The sequence below is a fragment of the Dermacentor andersoni genome, chromosome 2 (genome assembly GCF_023375885.2).
Source record: "Dermacentor andersoni chromosome 2, qqDerAnde1_hic_scaffold, whole genome shotgun sequence".
In the NCBI taxonomy this organism is placed as follows: domain Eukaryota; kingdom Metazoa; phylum Arthropoda; class Arachnida; order Ixodida; family Ixodidae; genus Dermacentor; species Dermacentor andersoni.
Window position 1 is genome coordinate 110,690,947 of NC_092815.1, and position 6,685 is coordinate 110,697,631.

The window sequence follows — 6,685 nt, forward strand, 5'->3', positions numbered from 1 at the left end:
AAATCGGAGCCTCCCTCGGCGTCCGTGGGCTGCTGCTTTTATACTCTCGGAGTCGAGGGCAAGAAGGAACGGCTCGCGATTAGGCGCACATGACGGCGCCGCACGGACACGTTGAGACTAGAAGTGACGCATCCGCCGGGCTGGCGCCAGTCAGACCTCCTCGCTTCACAGTTGGGGAGTTCCTCTCCCCGGCTGCCGCGCTTTGACAAGCGTGGGCACCAACATGCACACACACACACATGAAGACACGTGGCATTGAAACATGCCTGGACGCGCATGGCAGGAGGTGTTGCGGCAGCGCTGAACGGGCCAAAATGTCCGCCGCTTTGAACGAAGCCCCGGCGTCCGTTGCATCCGCGCCGGCTATACCGCGTGTCGTAGGCGAAACGTAACAGTACTTGTATGGATTGTACTTGTATGGTAGTATGGATCGGTAAGAGTCAAACAGGAATAAAGGAGCATTTATGGCTAAAAGGGAAAGTGGCAGGAGAGCAGACACTTGTTGGCTTTGTATACCTGTGGACAGGAGCAAATGCCAGAGAGGAAAACAAGGTCATAGAATGCATAGCAAGTGACATTTATGAGCTAGAAGGAGGGTGCGAGATAATTATACTAGGAGACATGAATGCACACATAGAGGATGTGGACGGGTGCACAGGCAGCATGATATACGTGAGAGGCATGGCTTAGTTGTATGTAACAGTACTGAGAAGTGTGAAGGGCAGATACATAGGCAGTAGGGAGCCTGCAGTCGTCAATAGATTGTGCATTAATGTCACATAGGATGTGATAGGCTAGGGATAATGAAAATAGATCAGTATGGCTCTAGAAGTCTAGGTAGTGATCACAAGCATGTAAAGCTGACTTTTAGAAGAGAAACGGATGTAGGAAGGAGTGAAGATGAACAAGTAGATGGGATTTTTTATTCGGAAAAGCAGCTGGAAATAGCAACCCAACAAATTGAGGAAGCAATTTCTGAGGATACTAAAACAAAATGGACATACACAAATTTAATGTGGTTGTTTGCGCTAGAGCTTGCTAAGGTACAAGTCAGGCCCAAAGGGAAAAGAAGATTCAAACCTAAGAGCTAGTGAGATGAAGTTAAGAAGGCCATAGAGAAATGCCAGGAAGCCTCCAGGGAACACAAATATTCTAAGCAGAGGGGTAACCCAGAAGCTGGCGTAGACAGAAAATCGTATAACTTCTTAGACTGTAGAAGGGAAGCATCCCATTTGATCAATGGGAAAATTAGAAAAAGGGGACCCAATGGTTGTCAGAAGTAAACAATAAGGATGGAAAAGCAGCTAAGAAATTTTGGAAACATCTCAACTCCTTTGGTAAGAATACTAGCCTAGAGCAGAGGTTTATAGTTGCAGCTCGAGGTGTTCGGCTAGAAGGAGACGAGGCAATGGAGCATATAAGAACAATGGTGACAGAAAAGTTTAAAGAACAACGAAACATTGCACGTACTCTATCAGACGAGTGGGAAAAGGCAGAGAAGAGGGTTCCTAGTAGGAAGTCAACAGGTCCTGATGGCATCTCAATTATGTTAATAAAGACATTGGGCCAAAAATCTAAGCAAGCATTAAGAGAGATAGTGAGCAAAATGATAACGGATGGTAAAGCCCCTGATTGGTGGAGAGTAAGCAAAATGAGCATGATATATGTATAAGGGAAAGGGGGACAAAAACAACATGAATAACTACCGTCCCATAACAGTGACGTCAGTGGTTTACAGGGTGGCGATGCAGATTATGAGGACAGACTGTAGGCATGGGTGGAGAGCGAGGAGAGGCTGGGGGAACTACAAAGGGGGTTAGAGGACAATCTTTTCTCATTGACACAGTGTACCGAAATAGCAGAAAGAGAACACAGGCCCCTATGGCTGGCATTTCTGGATAACAAGGGAGCCAATGACAGTGTAATCCAAGAGGATTTGTGGGACATACTGGGCGTATTATATGTGGAAGATGGAGTAACTAATCCTTTAAAAGATATCTATAAAACAACGACGTGCTTATAATATGGGAAAAAAGGGTGTCCAAGCCTATAGAGATTCAGCGGGGGCTTAGGCAAGGGTGCCCTCTGTCACCTTTGTTGTTCATGTTGTATCTATAAATATTGGACCAAATTAGAGAAGAGCAGACTTGGCTTCAACTTTTCTTTTTTCAAGCAAGGAGAATGATGACATTGTCCACAATCTAGAATGCAAAGTGAGGTTATATGCTGATGATTGTTCTATATACAGGAATGTAGAAAATGATTGTGATGTTGGTAGTTTACAGAATGACCTAAAGAAAATTCATGCTTGGTGCATTAAGTGGGGAATGTCTTTGAACAGTGCTAAATGTCAACTTGTGTCATTCACCCGTAAACGCTTTCCTCCGAGATCAGTGTATAAATTGGACAGACTACTTCTTGAAAAGGGCCAACACTACAAATACCTCGGGGTCTATTTTTCAGAAAATTTAACATGGAACAGACATATTGAATACCTAACCTTAAAATCATCTGGTATGCTAAACCTTGTTAGACGTAATTTTTATAAAGCCCCCCAGAAAGTAAAACTGCTTTACATAACAAATGTTCGTCTGGCACTCGAATACGCTTTCCAGGTATGGGACCCTCAAAGCTCTAAACTTATAGAAAAGCTTGAATGCGTCCAAAACCGCGCTACAAGATTTGTTTCTGGTAATTATAACTTTCGTAGCAGTATTACGTTAGTTAAAGAGGATCTTGGTTGGAAAACACTAGCACACCGTCAATTAACTGCAAGGTTAGAATTTTTTTTCCGAATTTACTCTGATCTCACAGGAATAAATAAGAACTTGTACATTTTCCCTCCCCACTTCATCTCTAAATGATGTGATCACGAGCTGAAAGTTCTTGAAATGTGCTGTCGTACTGATGTCTACCATAATTCATTTTTTCCGCATGCTTCCGCACACTGGAATAGGCTTCCCAAGAGCATTGGTGAATGTAAAACGTGTTTAGAGTTTGTCTTTATTGTCACGTAGTCTGCCGTAGTATAATATCATCCGGTTTACTTTATATAATTTGGCTGGCATTGCACTTCATGCGATAGTGTACCCTTTCCATTTCTGTGTTGCAATTTTGCACCCTAGTTCACTGAAGACCGTTCTGCTGTCAAGATGACTAATTGATGTTACGTATTTTGTTACTTTTACCACCTGTGCTTAGCCGTTCTAAGTTTTTGTCACATGTTCATTTTCCTCCAATTGTCCTCCCCCTGCAATAATGCCCTTGTGGTGCTGCAGGTACTTGTATAAATAAATAAATAAATGAATAAATAAATAAATAAATAAATAAATAAATAAATAAATAAATAAATAAATGGATTGAACAGTCATTACCAGGGCTGATGTATGCGGATGACATTGTACTTATGGCTGACAACAAGGAAGATTTGCAGGGATTGATGGACATTTGCGGTAAAGAGGGAGATAGATTAGGTTTGAAGTTAACGAAAAATCGGCAGTCATGATTTTTTAATAATAATCAAGGGCAGCGAGCATAGGATACAGGAGGTTACGCTGGAGGTAGTAGATAAGTACAAATATATTGGCATGTGGATAAATGATGGGGCTGAGTACCTAATGAAAAATATGTAATGACTAAAGGTAGCAGGAATGTAGCTGTGATGAAAAATAGGGCAATGTGGAATTACAATAGGTACGAAGTGGTGAGAGGCATTTGGAAAGGGGTAATGGTTCCTAGTCTGACTTTTGGCAATGCGGTCCTGTGCATGAGATCAGAGGTTCGAGCAAGGTTGGAAATTAAGTAATGTGGGGTAGGTTGGCTTGCTTTGGGAGCACATGGAAATACACCAAATCAGGGGGTACAGGGTGACATAGGATGGACATTATTTGAGGGCAGGGAAGCTACCAGCAAGCTAAAATTCGAGGAGCAATGAGAGAAATGGTGGGAAAGCAGTGGGCTAGGAAAGTTTCAATTAATTGTACATGAGGAATGTTGACACAAAATGGAGGAAGCGAACCAGAAAATTGTCAAGCAAATATTTGGGCAGCAGCAGGGGGGGGGTGCAAACCAAGAAACAGTTAAAATATAGGGATGCAGACGAAATTGGCCCTGCGAACATACAGAACATCGAAGCAGGCAATTGGCAAAGAAAACATCTACAATTATTCTAAGGGAAGCTCTTTGTTGTTTGAAGCCAGGACAGGAGTATTGCAATCTAAGACATACAGAGTCAAGTACCAAGGGATAGACATGTTATGCGGTGCTTGTGGAGAGGAGGAAATGGCTGAAAGCTTGACACTTTTCTGTAAAGGGCTATTCCCTACATTTCAAAGCAAAGGGGCTGATTTTTTCAAAGCATTCAGGATTAGGGACAGTGGAGGCAAAACAGACGATAAGCAGGTAAAAATAACCGAGACATGACATGACAAGAACTTTGAGTCCTGAGGGACTGAGATCTTGAGGAGCCAAAGCCGAAGATCAATTTGGTGGCTCCACCCACGATGGGACTGGGAGATGAAGCCCTGCCGCAATGTCGTGGCCCTTTGGACAGCTGGAGTTGAATGTGGAGATTGATGCTCTTGAGGGATTCCTCCCACTGTTCTTTCGTGATGGGTGAAGAGGCATTAAGGGCTGAGCAACAAAAGAGCATGAGTCATGACCACATTTGGGGCACCACTGTGAGTGGTCAGGGTCTATCCTGTTAAGGGATCGAGGAATGGGATACGAATGGGTTTAAAAATAACCAAACGGAGATTATCTGATCGGTAGCTAAAATCAAGGCAAGAGTGAAATTTCACCTTCCACTAAGTACAAAATATATTGCCTATCAAGGCCAGGTGGCGTGTGTGGATAGATGGATGAACTAGAGGGAACTCTGGTGCTGCAATTCTTCAGCCACCATGGGAATGATGCGAAGCATATAGATTTGTCTGATCTTTGTGCTGGTGGATTCAGACGTTCTTGTGGCTTTGTTTATTACGCTTTATATGCCTTCGTTGTCGTAAATTTCTGAGAAATCTTTTCTAAATGTAGGAGACTCTGTGAACACAAACAATCGCTACTAATCGAAGTGGTTCAGCCTGGCAAGGTGGCCAACTTGGAATGCACCAAGCGTATTAATGCACTGGCTTGCCCGCGAGAAATTCGTAAGGGTGTTCTATGCTGCTATCTATACTTTTCGAAGTGCAGAAGATGCCGCGAACACGCACAATTGCTACTGATTGCAATGGTTCAGCTTGCCGAGGTGGCCAAATCGAAATGCACCAAGCGTCTCAAGGCACTGGCTTGCCCGCAATATATTCACAAAGGTGTTTGATGTCACTTGTCGTTGCGCGAGTCTGTGGCGTAATGGTTTGAATATCGGGCTTCTGAGCTAGAGGTCTTGCGTTTGAATCCTGCCGTCGAACAATTTTAATAATAGCCATGCCCAGGTACAGCAACGGTAGAGGAAAGAAGCGTGCGCCAAGGGGAGAGGGCGGATAGGCACGTGTCCAACACACGTCCCCTGCCCCCCCTCCCCTCGCTGGCGTACGCTTGATCATGTTAGCGCGTGCTCGCCTCTTCCCTGCCCCTCTGTGCTGAAAGAATCGTCAGCTCTAGTGTTTCTCCAAGCTGCCGCACGATCCGTGGCTTGTGCAAGTTGTTACCCAACAAGTGGTGCAGCACTGTTCCCTGCATACTGAGTCCCGGTGCATGCACTTCAACAGCATTTTATTGCTGCTTTTTATGTGGAAGGACACTTGCAAATAACTTTGTCCTCGGCTGACATTTTAGTATTGTGCTAGATTTACCAGCCATATAGTCTTCAAGTACATGCTTGGAATGGCCAAAACTTCGTTGAATCGAAACCGTGTCACAAAATTATGATATTATTACAACAATAGATACTATTAAGACAATAAAAGTAAAGGTGCTGCTGGTTTTCCATGAAGACTCTCTGCTTGATAATGCTTTAATGTATTCCCACTGTCAGGTAAATCACTGTGGCACAGCAACGGAGACTTGCTGTGAGCACTATTACTTATGTGCACTTCTGCAATTCTAAACAATGGAATGAGTTATACAACGAAGCTGTATATGGCTAGCCGATTCGTCCATACATCCGTCCGTCTTTCGCCTGTACGCCAAAAACTCCTCCGACGCAACCCCATGTGCATGCGTTTAAAATAAATAATAATAATAAAAAAGAGAAAGGCGCACGATTGGCTTCGCCAGTAGTGACGCCATTGCTCTCCATCACAGCTGAGCGTGCGTTGTGGGGATGCGCGACCCTCGCGCCTCCCCTGATGTTTTCCCGCATAGCGCATCCCCTGATATGCTGTTTTTCCCGCACGGCTCGCGTGGCCTGGCGCCCGCGGCGCTCGGAGTGGTACAAGCGCGGTGTGAGAGATGGCGCCACCGTCGCGGCGGGGTTACTCGGGCGCCGAGGGACAGGCGCTTGGGCTCTTTTTTCCCGGCGGGTCGGCGCGCGGCGGAGGACGTCTCCCGCGAGCGCGCGGCGACCGATGCATCTGCGAGACCGCCTCGCGTGGCCGCCTTGGAACGCGCCACGATTCGCGTGACTATACACGCGAACGACCAGGCGTTGGGATCCAGCATGGAGCGAACATATTCGCTCGCGAGGACGCGGTGAGTCGGACTTCTAGATTTGTCGCGCGCCTATCGGCATGTTTTGGGGATATGA

General features: G+C 45.2%; 1 pseudogene; it reads left to right on the forward strand.

The window, feature by feature from the left end:
• Window positions 1-621: 621 nt before the first annotated feature.
• Window positions 622-4,458, forward strand: LOC140215836 (uncharacterized; annotated as a pseudogene).
• Window positions 4,459-6,685: the final 2,227 nt, after the last annotated feature.